Source organism: Notolepis coatsorum (assembly GCF_963971535.1).
Source record: "Notolepis coatsorum genome assembly, chromosome: 7".
Classification (NCBI taxonomy): domain Eukaryota; kingdom Metazoa; phylum Chordata; class Actinopteri; order Aulopiformes; family Paralepididae; genus Notolepis; species Notolepis coatsorum.
This window is the reverse complement of record NC_140171.1, coordinates 77,848,159-77,862,747: the sequence shown is the minus strand read 5'-3', so window position 1 is coordinate 77,862,747 and position 14,589 is coordinate 77,848,159.

Here is a 14,589-nt window from a genome sequence, read left to right as displayed (position 1 = left end):
AATTGTAATCATCTCTCTCTCCTTATGTCTAGTCAAGCCATGGTTGTGGAGGAGAGAGACAGGGAGGAACAGGCTGTAGACTACTTTGCCCGTCCTGAGCCTGCTATGATGCAGGTGTTTTTACATCACCCCCCAAAACAAGATTCAGCCAAGAGCGAGTGAGTACACTGGTCCACTTGCACTGGTACACTTGACACTTACTACCCAGCTTTGTTGTGGTTTGGGGGAATAGTACAGTAGGTATGCATATTTAAGGGAACAGCAAAGATGGTGTCCTGGTGGGTGGTGTCCAACCGATTGTGGTGGGCTGGTCTGGGCCAAAAATGCCAGGGCCGTTTTTTTGTCCCAGTCCAGCCCTGGTGAGAAATAGTTCCTATACCCATAATTAAAACAAATATTAGCAAAAGAAATCTAAGAAAAACAAGTACCTTTTAAAAATATATTTCATAGAATAATATTGATGTATTGTTTGTTTAAAATTCTGAAGTATTGCATTTAGACAAAATTAATGGAAATTAATGAGGAGCCTGACACCTGGGAGGAATTGTGGTGTTGACAATGGATGACAGGGACAGTAGTGGTCATTAGCTTACTTGTAGATGACTTTAGATAGAGGTAAGACTGCTGATTTTTTTGAAGTTCTACTAAAGTGAAATATCACTTTAACCACATGTTTGTCAAACTAACACAACTTTGAATAAGTAGTTAAACTACATACTGTCTATACATTGTCAAAAATAATCACAATCTGATTCTGGAATATCATATGGAGCAACAACTGAACTGACACAGAGTAAACTGTGGGTGTGTTTGATTTAGTAATCAAGGCAGGCCAAACCTCACTTAGGCATGCTTGATGGTGTATTTTAAGGTGAATGGAACGTTTGCTGAGGTACAAACGTAGGTTGTAATGAACTTAATCTAAATGACATGACCAAAAGTAGTTAACTAGTGAAAAACAACTACGATTTGAATGTACATTAACTGCTGAATACTATAGTTAAACTAGTAATTGAACTACATGTAGTTAACTATTCCCCAACACTTTCACACCTTCAGAATTTAACACTGCCTCTAAATATACTTGCATACATCCCCCCCCACCAGTCAAACTACACAGTAATTTAAAACAGCCAGAATCCGAGGCAGTGTACAAGACAGAGCCTAATATGGCGAGTCTGACTCGCTCAGCAGAGGATCAATAGGAGGGAAGAGACACAAACGCCAGCATCTAATTGATGGCGTCTGTTGTGACTGCTGCCCTTCAGAGAGCGAGGGCTTATTATTCGCCCGTTGATGATTTGACACAGTTTGATCTGCACGCATCCAATCACATGGCTCCTACGTCGGGATTTGTTTGCGGATTGATTGATCAAAGGGCTCCCTCATGTCTCTTTGTTTGTTTCATGTAAGCATACTAGGGGACAGTTTTGCTTTTATTATCGTATAGCATTGTAACTGTGTCGTTTTTTCCGAGTCCACCTCCATAAGCTCCATACTGTATGGGTGGCATGGGATGAAGAGAGCCCTGTTATGTGAACAGTTTTCATTTCAATAGGTTGAGTGAGGTGCCGATCGAAAGGCGGCAAATTCAACTTTCCAACAATGTATTGGTTGATCGGCGAAAACGCAGCCCGGAGCCGACAGACGAGAGGAAAGTGCTGCGAAATGTGCACGAGTGAGTGACGTCCGATGCTTAAGAGAGGATAGGCAAAATTATGCTTGTTTACATAGGCTAATTGTGTGGTTAGCCACAGGTTGGCAGGCTGATTAGGGAGGCTGCCTCGTTATTGAAGGGTACCTTGATCCCTGGAGCAGACAGTCCCAATACGGTCGAAGTGCCCCTGAGCAAGGCATCCAACCACCATGTACGAACCCGCTCCAAGGACACTTAACCACCATGTATATGTACCAACCTGCTCCAAGGACACCTAACCACCATGTATATGTACCAACCTGCTCCAAGGACACCTAACTACCATGGATATGTGTAACGGTTGTGACAACATCACCTCAAACTTCGATGCCCCGAGGGAGTTTCGAACCCGGGTCTCCCATGCCGCGGGCAACAACACAGACCGCTATACCAAGAAGTGAACTCACTGCTTTGTAACGTGTCTATGTGTCTTTTGAGGATGAGAGTGAGTTTAACCCATAGCACCGCTACTCACCCCAGCCCTTCGTGACTGTGCTTCACGATACCATCCGTTACATATGTACCAACCTGTTCCAAGGACACATAACCACCATGTATATGTACCAACCTGCTCCAAGGACACCTAACCACCATGTATATGTACCAACCTGCTCCAAGGACACCTAACCACCATGTATATGTACCAACCTGCTCCAAGGACATCTAACCACCATGTATATGTACCAACCTGCTCCAAGGACATCTAACCACCATGTACTGTATATGTACAGTACCAAACTGCTCCAAGGACAACTAACCACTATGTATGTGTACCAACCGCTCTCTCAGGGGCGGACCTAGCACATTTGGCGCCCTAGGCAAGATTCACCACTTTTTTTTTCTTCTTTTTTTTATATATATATTCTTTTGCTCTGCACAGTTTTGGCGCACCCCTCTATATCTGCAACCATTCTTTTTACATAAAAAAAATTCTAACATAAGGGAAAATGAGCCAAAAATCTAAAACGGTCGGTCGGTCTGAAAAAAATCTAAACATCGCCGTGCTACCAACCGGTTAACCCTTTTCACTGCGACAATACACCAAAGGTTAACCATTTCACGACCGTCGGTTGTGTGATAGTAAAGGGTTAACCCTCCGTCGTGTGGCAGTGAAAGGGTTAACAGTTATACAGTAAAGTGCTGCACCTATAATTTTTACAAGCAAGAACAAGAGCTAAGAATAAATGTAAAATGCACACTAAAGAATTAAAACAAATAAACAACTTAGCTAACACACAATAATAATAATAATAATAATAATAATAATAATAATAATAATAATAATAATAATAATAATAATAATAATAATAATAATAATAATAATAATAATAATAATAATAATAATAATAATAATAATAATAATAATAATAATAATAATAATAATAATAATAATAATAATAATAACAAACAATAAAATAACGTGCAAATTTGCTTTAAAAGAAAATTATGTATTGTAAAATATGTTACACATATATAATCAAAATATAATATGCTAAATAAACAAACAAATAAATAAAAATTACAAATTCACTTTGTCTAAAGAACTATTTACATTCCACTCCCCATCATCACACTTCAATGTTAGCCTGTAGCTCCTACTGGTTTCCATTTACAGTGCAATCCTTCTGGCCTTCCTCGCTGCAAAGTCATCAATCACATCAAATTGTCCAACTCCTGAGCCAGCTCCTTCCCATCCAAATCAGATTGCCCTCCGTGGTTTAAGGTGTGTACAAGTGCCTCTGCTTGCTTCATCAGCTCTTGGTGTGGCAGGTCTTGGAAGTTGTACAAAATTGCATACCTTTCACCTTGGCACGTTTCTCGTCTTCTTCTTTTCTTCTCTTTTTAAACTGGATGGCCGGATGGCTTTTGCCTCTTCATAGTTCTCTAACGTTAGTCTTTCTTTCCTCAACGCTCAATTCTATAAACACTTGACCGATACCCATCAATGCACAGCGCTCTAGCATGTTTTGACACCTAAAGCTGAGGCTCAGACCGACCGACCGTTTTAGATTTTTGGCTCATTTTCCCTTATGTTAGAATTTTTTTTATGTAGAAATAATGGTTGCAGATATAGAGGGGGGCGCCAAAACTGCACAGAGGAAAAGAAATTAAAACTTAAAAAAAAATTTGCGCCCCCCTCTGGGTGGCGCTCTAGGCGACCACCTATATCGCCTATAGGAAGGTCCGCCCCTGCGCTCTCTGATTGGCACTGACTGACGCTCTCTGATTGGCCACTGACGCGTTTGCCCAATCCGTGACGAGCTGTGCAGTAGCGGCTCGTGGATGCTTCGCCACTAGGGGCGCTATACCAAACATTTTGCAAACATGTACAGTACCACGCAACCGACTCATGGCAAGACGTGAGCGATTCGACTCATGCTCACGGCAATGAATCGGCTCTTATGAACGAGTCGCTCAGCTGTTACTACAACAACACACAACCAGTCAAATAAAGTAGTCTAATTCACAACTTGAAACACAATATATAAATAGAAAAGTTAGAAACAAAACTTGCTCCGTCTCCAAACACACGCAGATCTCTCCCTCTCTCCTTCTCTCTCTCACACACAGCGCGACGTGGAATCGATTCGTTACACAATCAGACCTATTATATACCAAGAATAACTTCAGTATGAGTACAGGGCTGTACACATATTTTGCATATTGTTAAACGAGCCAAGGCTAGCTATTAAACTATCGATATGAATCGAAAATCTGGGACCCTGATGTAAACAAGACAAACGTCTTTCTCTGGTCTGCATCCCCTTAACAATTGTGTGTATTGAGCCGTACTGTATTGTACCCATTCTGCAATCTGTTAATAAAGTTCTCATTCATTCATTCATTCATTCAAACATAGACGATATTGAACAAGCCATAATCCACGTATTTTCAATCCAAAAGCGAGAGAGAGAGAGAGAGAGAGAGAGAGAGAGAGAGAGAGAGAGAGAGAGAGAGAGAGACTCACTGTTTAGTTGACACGTCCAGGGCAGGAGGGCTTGCCTTGATAAAGTAGTGTATAATCCACTGTTGATGTATTCCAGACCACTGTCCACTGTGTCCAGACTGCATCCGCCATATAGCTTGTTAGCCAAGTGTTAGCTTGTTAGCAGTTAGCAGCACCACACAACACAAGTACTTCATTCCTTTGTCCATTTCCGCTCGAACAGACTGCAAACTACCTGGCGTTCTATCGCCATGCTCTAAGACAAACTCTAACCTTAACCAACTTTGAAAGAGTGCCTAAGCTTAACAGTCTAAAGAACTTGCAGTCACAGCACGCTCTAAGACAAACAGCTGCCTGCATCTCACAACAACACAACTATCTCCTACCACCAACGGACCAACCTAGGAATAAGCTAGAATTGGAACATTAGAAATTGGATTCGGCCAATCAGAGATCGTCTCTGTGAAATTCTGCTACGGAAAAAAATACTGGCGTCGGCCAATCAGAGAGCGTCTCCGTGAAATGCGGCTACAGAAATTCTTGACGCTACTGGCTAGACCGCTTCAAATCGCGCCCGGATTCCAACATAATAGTCATATTTCAACGCACAACGCGTTATGCACTGATTGGCTGTGACGGATACAGCGATCAAACTGTGACGTGCACTCAGAGCGCTATCGCGTCTAGCCCGGGCCGAGAAATACGAAAAAATTCAAAAATAAAAAAAACGTCACTTCCTGCTCAGGAAAACGAGTGTTTTTTATTTTAGATAATAACGTTATATTGTGCATTGGAAATACAAACATACTTAAAATGAGTAAATATTATTCATTTTAAACATGTTTATATTATTTATAGGGCTATAAAACAAAAAACTTAAAAGTTTATTTTCTTCTTCTCTGATTTAACAGCAGGTGGGGCGGCGCCCGTGCGCCCCTAGTGGCAGAGCCGCCACTGGAGCTGTGTCTTTGCCCCTTTCCACGCCAAACAGCCTGCAAACTACCTGGCGTTCTATCGTCACGCTCTAAGACAAACTCTAACCTTAACCAACTTCGAAAGAGTGCCTAAGCTTAACCGTCGAAAGAACTTGCCGTCACGCTCTAAGACAAACTCTAACCGTAACCAACTTCGAAGAGTGCCTAAGCTTAACCAGTGTAAAAACAGGCGTCGGCCAATCAGAGAGCGTCTCCGAGAAATGCGGCTTGGTTTGGTAATCACGCGTATCAACCTGCTCCTCCTGAAAGTGAGCTCAAATACCGTGATACGACACAACCCCTAGTTGCTTGCAATATGTCATTGTGTTTGAATCTGTCCTTGTAAAAAAGAAACCCACAAGTTGCTTACCCCTTCTAGCACGTTTAAGTAAACAAGTAATAAGTCCAAATCCTCAGGACATTGGTACATGTATACGTGTATAAAGTAATTATATTATTACACGGTAATCAGATTAATAAAATTATTTTGTACATGTAATTTATGCATTTCAAATTGTGCTCTGGTTTAGAGCTTTAGGTGTGTGTGTACAGTGTGGGGAGACACTGGTACCCTGCGTAGTGAAGGGCCCTAGACCTCGTCTCACAGCCCCCTGTGTAATTCTTATAATGAGAAAAGGGGCTGGATATTGTAAAGTGATGTATGGCAGAAACACTACCTCACTACTGCAGCTCTCTGCTGTCTTTGATGATCAGCTTTCATGCATGAGCATGCAGATGACTGGGGATACAAAAAATATAAATAAATAAAAATCAAATACAGCACCGATAGGCTGCGCCGCATTACACAGTATGCCAGCTAACAAGATGATAATGACGTGTGCGACTTGAACTAAAACATTGCTTATGAAGATTAGAATGAATGAATGAATGAAAACTTTATTTAACAGATTGCAGAATGGGTACAATACAGTACGGCTCAATACACACAATTGTTAAGGGGATGCAGACCTGAGAAAGACGTTTGTCTTGTTTCCATCAGGGTCCCCCATTTTCAATTCATATAGAAGGAAGGATATACAACTGAATAATTGTGTGTCCAATTAATCTCACAACCTAAGATTCCTGGAATCATGATTTTAGGATGTGTAGCTCAGAGAGAGACATGTGGTCTGATGGAATGAATATGAGCCATTTGCCACTGGTCTTTGGGAGTGCACACGTGTCAAAGTGAGATATGTGATGATATGCCTCTCTATCTCTCTCTTTCACACACACACACACACACACACACACACACACACACACACACACACACACACACACACACACACACACACACACACACACACACACACACACACACACACACACACACACACACACACACACACACACACACACACACACACACACACACACACACACACACACACACACATTAACATTAACATTAACATTCGTTCCACGCATATCCCCTGACCCTAACCTTATATTATGCCTAACGCTAGCTTAATCCCAACCTACCACCCCCCACCCCCCCCCCCCCTCCCCAACACCTACAGCATCAACTGGTTTGTAGTCTGAAAGGTGCCTCAAATGTTATTGTTAAGTCAAGAACACACAAACAAACACCACCCCCTCTCTCTAAGCAGACTAGTGCTCCATAAATACTGCATTATGTTTAAAGCACAGGGTTTACAGAGGATCACAACCCACAGTAGCTTCCTGCTGGCAGAGCTTTGGGGAATAGCTGCAGTTTTATTTAGACAAGCAGCGCTTCATAAAGCATTTACCAATCGACGTCTGTGTACAGTGTGTATGTATACAGTGTATACACATGACCTATGCATCTAATAGACAAGAGAGGGGGAGAGACAAAGAGTAGAGGGAAAAATATCTTGTTTGTGTGCATGTGCAGGTGTGTGTTGCTACTACTATGACTAGTACTTATTTGAAGTCATGGTTCCTTGAAAAACATGTACTTACACTTTTCTGACAAGCAGCTGTCAACATTCATCCACACACTTGATTCCCCAGAGCTGACATAATAGGCGAGAAGGGCAATGAATGCTCTCAAGTGTCATATCTAAGAATATTATGAGCATCTTCCCTGTGGTGTGTCATTATTTGAATGTCATAACCCTTAATGTCAGAACCCTGAATTTCCCCAAGGGGATCAATAAAGGAATATCTTATCTTATCTTATTTCCAAGTTGCATAACAACAAGAAAACGACCCTGTCTGCGAGTGATATTTGTTTTTGCATAATGAGTAGGACCTGCAGTCTCTGAGAAAATTTTAGGCAGTCTAGCCTATATTTTACCATTTTGGCTCAACATTATTTAGACTGGGCTATGATACAAATGATAAGAGGATCTCGAGCGAAAGAGGAATCATGTGATGTAGAGAGAGAGAGAGAGAGAGAGAGAGAGGGGTTGTAGAGAGGGGGGGTGGAGAGAGAAAGATAAAGACAACACAAGGTGTTGAGATACAAAGGATAAAGAGCAGTTGCAGCAAAAACAAACCGCAAAAACAAACCCAAACTCTTGCTTTATATGGAAAATTGTGTTCACTTGACTGAAAACCATAAATTCAAGGTCCACAACCATGGAAAATAAAATCAAATGTTTTACTGCTGTTTGTGGGAAGGAAGGGGTTAATGCACACAGCTATCTCCAATCCACAATCCAGTAGAATGGTTAAGGTCCAGCAGCAGGGTTCGGTACAAGGAGACAGGTTCTTGGACAGCCTAGGGATGTGCGTGGCGGAGGGTAGTCAGGCAGGCAGGGGGTCATACACGGAGTGGGTTCTCAGACAGGCAAGGGTAGAAGCACACAACAGGTTCCTCCTTCCAAAACAGATTATACACAGCCCGTTAACACAATGGGGACCAGCCACGAGTTAACTCGGGTTTCGGTGCCATGCGTTGTGGACCAGAGCCACGAGTTAACTCGTGGCATGTTGTTATTGTTTTATTCCATATTAATCACCGTATCAACGTCCCCCATCGACTCTGCAGATCTACCCGCATTTGTGATTTCGGCAACATGCAATACCGGCCAGATCCTCTTAGGGGCGCCATCGCTCCACTGCAGTATCATTGAGGGCGAATGGGAAAAACAATTATTTTACTGTCTATGGGCGTTTCATATGAGCCTGGATCCCAAGCGAACATCCTCCACCATTGATCACGGTTTGAAGCGCAGATTTCAGCCTGGAATAATGGGATTTATGATCAGCCAATGGACATATCGATCTACCAGATGCCGATGAATAATGGGGAAATGCTGCCGGCGATCACATGGGCTGACGGTAGGACACTCTTCACCCAAATTACAGCCGGATCAGACATTGTTGTAAAACGCAAGCAATCGATCAGTGAATGTGGCTACTTGCACGGACACTGTATTGCTAATCAATAATACTAATCGGCGTCCCCCGCCGCCCCCATTTCATCCATAGATGCTCTGTAATATTCCAGATGATAAGCAGTTTGTTTTATTTCATTCGTATATATACAACGGAAATGCCGTTCGATATAACGTTACTAGCCTTTAGCCCTATAAATAGCTTTCCAGAAAAAATACGAGACGAAAACTGCGATAAAGCTTATATTCACGATGCTATAAAATGACAACCAAACGATGGATTTTTATTTTCTTTAAGCCATTATGAAGGCACGGTTTATGCACTCAAGTGACAATGAGAATGGACAGATAGCAATACTATAAAGTATATATATAGCTATCCAAAAGTACATCGGTTTGTTTACAAAGCGTTGTCCTCCAGCCACATATTAGATGGCGAGGGCCGGTCGTCAAAGTGTTATGTTCTCTCTACTCATGTCCACCATGGATTTATCTGCTGAATAAGGTTCTTGTTGTAAATTCCCTATTATTTTGTTATGCTGGGCTTTATTATTTCCAGTCAGGCACCTTTTTGGACAGCACAGGGGGCCTAGTGTGGTGTTAGGTCCATGTGGTGTCTTGCCAGGACGCGTCTATTCTTTTAACAACGGATTTCCAGTTCCGCGTTCTGCAATCTGATTGGCCACTGACGTTTCTGGTGCGATCTGATTGGCCACTGATGTTTCTGGTCATGTGACATGTGCGCCCAATCGCGTGACGCGCCCATTTCCGCCTCGAACAGCAGCAAACTACCTAACGCCTAGTTTATCACTGGTTAAGCTTAGGCGACTCTTTTGAAGTTGGTTAAGGTTAGAGTTTGGAATCAGGGCTGGTGTTCTATCGCCCTGCTCTAAGACAAACTCTAACCTTAACCAACTTCGAAAGAGTGCCTAAGCTTAACCGGTGGCAGAACTTGCCGTCACACGATTGGCGCGACCAGAAACGTCAGTGGCCAATCAGAGCGCAGAACGCGAACGCGGAACTAGAAATCCGTTGGTAAAAGTATCCAGGCTGCCAGGACATGTTAAAATGCTGTCACATCAGAGAGTGTGTTCGTGAAGAATGTAAGTTCTATGACGTTAATGGATTGCTCAGCACCTGTTCTGTTCTGCACTGTACTTCACTTCGTGCACGAGCACTGAATAAGAAATTCCACCATGTACCTTTACCTCCCAACATCCGTCTGACCACACCCCCTTCTGCTTACCTTCATAAGCAGGTGTGTGGCCACCTACTCGCCTCCTTCTTCACTTTCACCACAAGGAAGTGCCTTCGGTAGATCCCCACTTGACGAGGTTGTTAGCTGAAGAAAGTTGAGACGTGTTTACATTGTGCTTATTTTTTTCTTCTCTCATAAATATTCGATAGAAAAGGATAAGTCATAATGTCTACTTTGGAGAGTCGCAGAGCCACTCTCCACCAGCGGTTCTCCATTTCCGCCTCCGTCGTGCGTTCTGGTGCGGGGCTGTTGCCTCTCTCGTGGTTGACAGCCACGCCCGGTAGGCGTCCGATGGGTAGTTTGCCTCTCCAAAGAGCTGGTGCACCGGTGCCGTCGCTTCTGCGATGGCCTGGTCATGGCTCTGGTTCCTCTGCTTCTGGGGAATCGTCCGCTGTTGAGCGGCCGGTTCCTTTGGTTCCGGAGGATTTGAGACGCAAACTTTTTGCGTCTGCTCGCTCCCGTCGCAAGATGGTGGCTTGCAGACGCAAACGGCCTGGGTTTGGTGAATTGCTGGAGCCCGATGAGGATGCATCGGTCTCTACCTGCCCGATGGAAACAGATGATTACATGGTGGAGGCAGACGGGTTCTTATTCGAAGGCCCGGTGGAGACATGTATCCCGCCCGTCCAGGTAACACTGGAGGGGGGTGAGGGGTCTCCTTGGGGCGCCTTGTTTGAGGATGTCGGGGAAGACCCTCTGACTCATCGACAGGATGCCCTACTATCAGCCACATCAGAATGTGGCTCCTTGACCAGTCGTAGCCTGCTGCATGTGAGGGATGCGGGCTCGGTGGAGGAAAGTCTGCAGGGGGAACTGCGGGCTTTGTTTCCCGAGCCTATGGCGGTGGCGGCCGCCGCAAACGGCGTGCCGCTGCCGCAGCCACTGCCGGTTCCTGTCCCCGATGATCTAATAGGTCATCTCTGGCAGCGTCGCCCGGTGAGAGGGGTGGACGTTGTCTATCCATTTTTCCCCTCAATGGGGGCCTATGTTCGTCGGGGCCAGGTGGTGTCCCACATCATTGGTCTCACCCCCGCTTACGTGCCAGTCACGCGGGTGGCGGGTTTGGTCAACGGTATGAGAGAGGGCATGCCACAGCTTGATAGGCCGATGGCCGCTCTCCTCTGTCCGGAGGTGGTGTGGGAGCCGTTACGCAAGCCGGTTCCTGAAGGGAAATCGGCGAGGCGGTTGGCTTATTGGAGCGACCAGTCATTCATCTCTGGAACGCAATCTCTGGCTGCCGCGTCTAACGCCGCGCAGCTGGCAAGATTTATGTCCGGGATGTTGACGGGCGGCATGGAGCTGGGTGATGTCCAACATGACCAGCTCACCCAGGCGGCAGGAGCTGTCCTGCATCTGACTCAGCTGCAGGCCATATCCGCTGGGAAAGTGCGCGCCCTGGCGACTCTGATCCAGTGCCACCTTTGGCTGGAGCAGGCCGGTGTGCCGGAGAAGAAGAGAGCCCCTCTTCTAACGGCACCCCTCTCCGACGCTGGACTGTTCGGGAAGGCCCTGCAATTGATGACCTCAACATGCAGAGAAATGGCAGAGGAGCGATCCGTGCTCCAACCCCATTTTCCCCCTCCCGACATCGCTGGTGGAGTCAGACGGCTACCACGTCGTCGAGCTTCCTCCGCCGTGACTGCTGCTGCTACCACCGCCACTGCTGGCCCTTCGAAGAAGGCCAGGAGGAGAGAGGGCGCCGCCACTGCAGCCGGCCCATCCACGCCTGGAGGAGACGGTAGGGATCGTCGTGACCAGCCGCCGATTGTCTACCGTCCCTCCGGGGCTTCCCGGGGTGGCAAATCCCGAGCGGCTCGAGGCGGCCAGCGCCGCTAGACCCAGTGACTTTTTCCCCCTGTGGTCCCCTCTGTTAATTCCCTCCCCGGCCTCTCATATAATTTGTTCAAAAATAAAAAGTCCCCTCTGAAGGGGGACTGTATTTTTTGTTAAACAAACTGTGTGTTTCTTCACCAAAACATATGATGAGGTTGCAAAGTGTGAATCTTCACTAGTATACATTGATAGAAGGGTTGAGTTCGTGTTATGAGCTTAAGCAAGGTCTGCAGCATACACTCGGTTATAGAAGGGTTTCTACCTCGGCCTGACACTCCACACAACTCGGCTGGTTGTATGGTCTGTTGCTTACACAAGTAATATTGGAGTAATGCTCGTATACACACGTTCCACGGCACAGCCGTTCGCTCTCTCTATCAGTGTCTTTTCTATGTACAACATGGGATGCAGGTGTAGGATTCACACACACACGACTTGGTTTTGTTGTAAACCCTGTTCAGAGTTTCTGTGGGTAGCGTGCATTGTATTAGCTTGCGCTATTCATTAGCATTCTACCAAAGGTATCATATGCTGCAGTTGTTATTTTGTGCAGGGGGAAGGGTTTGTGAGGGGGTGCCGAATAAACCCCTCCTTCCCTCTTCTGATTTGTCAGGGGGTTTTACTCGTCTCCTGTTAGGCCAGTCGGGGCCAAGCCGTTAGGCGACTTGGCAGGGAGGGGGGGGGGGGGGGGGGGGGAAGGGTTACCCTGACTCTACTCCTATTAAAAACAGGCGTTGAGTGTTGGGTTTCCCCCCGTCATAGCATACGTCACTACGCATGTTGCTGTTGACGATGGCTTCCATGAGTTAGATCTTTACGTACGATCTGTTGATGTCAAAGTGTTGAGATAGAACGTAGGACTTACGGGTCCTCTACGTTTGATTTTATGTGTAACTTGAGTCGGTTGGTCACATGACTCATAGTTACCATGGCTTTTTCATTCTACGACTCACGTGGGAAGGCTCTCTGGGGAATTCAGTCTGAAATCCTCTGTGATAGGGGTGACTGGATGTAAAAATGTAAACAGTTTTTACCCCCGGCTGTGTCGAATGGGATTCATGTCTGTTGGTGCTTCCTTCTTTTTTATAAAAAGAGTTGGAGTATAGGAAGCACCACACCCCTCTTGTCGTTTCCCCTGGGCGCCTTGGGGATTCACTGAAAGGTCTAAATAGCCTGTTCATTGATGTGGTTGTGTCCCGACGCATGCATAGTGCTAGCTCGGGTTGTTCTGTTACAGATCATGCGGATAGCTAGTACGCCTTGGTTGCTTGTGGTTAAAACAGCGTTTTTATAAAGCGACTGGGATGGAGGTTTTTCCTCTTCCGACAACCTGTTACTGGTTCTCGACGGATTCTCGTTCATATCTGGGGGATGATAACGGAATGGTTCTGAACATATGTAGAGGGGTCTCACGCCCTTGGGGTGGGCCACCGAGCGCGGTTCACACCGGCAGTCTGGGTGGCGCCCTCTTTTCATGTTTTAGTTCAAACACGCATACCTGCCCCTTCTCCTGGAGTAGGCATGTCGGCGTGGTTAGGGCACGGGACTGGTTCTGGTCGCGCTGGTCCAGGTCAGTTAACCCGTTTGTCCGCCGGGGATGCAGATCTGCTGTTCTGGTACCCTGAGGGACTTGGGTTTTTTTCCAGGGGGAAAAAAGGCCGGGTCGGCCCGGGGCGTTACGAGGTTAGGCGTTGTGGAGATCCTTGTTGGGTACTTTGTACCTGGCACTATCATGGGGGTTGGTTCTCCTTTTTTCTTCGCTCCTCTCTCACGCATGGCGAAGAGAGGGCTGTTGGGGTGGTCTTTGGACCTCCTCTGGTAACCCTGTATACTTCCCGAGCCGCCGGGCCCGGTCCGAAGTAAAGTTTCATTGATACTGTAGGCCTGGGATAACCCTTTTTTCTGAGGGGTTATAGGAACAACCACCGTCGGTACCAAGAGGGTGGTTGATTCTCTGGTAAGTTGGAGCAGTGTCAACTCCCCGGTTACCCGGTTGAGTGTGCCCCTGCACGTTCATGACGTCTGCCTATCATGTCAGCCTTCTCTGCCTCGACCCCTCTGGGTGTTTTTTTTTTAATGGAGGCTTTGTCATGCACCAATGCCAGCATACGCCCCTTCCGGTGGGGGGGCTGTTTTCAGCTGACTCCTTTGGCGCCTGTCTCGTCCACAGTGCTCCAGGCTCAGGTTACAGCCTGTTGCCTGGTTTCCCTGGTATGCTGCCTGCTTCCGTTGGTTAACCTTTTTTGTGTGCTTACGGCCATGCTGACTGCCTGTTCTGCAGGGTCAGTGTGCCAGACGGTGTGCTATTGGGGGGTAAGGGCCCGCTCTTGGAGGGGCCTTTACCGAATACGCTGGCGATGTGGGGGGCGGTGTCACTAAGTGACCGCCTGGTGGGGTTTTGATGCCTGGCGTCATTGACCTCTCCGGGCCCCTGTTCCAGGAGGTCCAGTCCCTTCAGTGGGTCTGGGTCTTCCTTCGCGCTCCGCTGCTACGGCCTTGCCACAGGGTTGGGTTTGCTCTTAAACCCCGTGATTTCTGGGGGCAGTAACGAG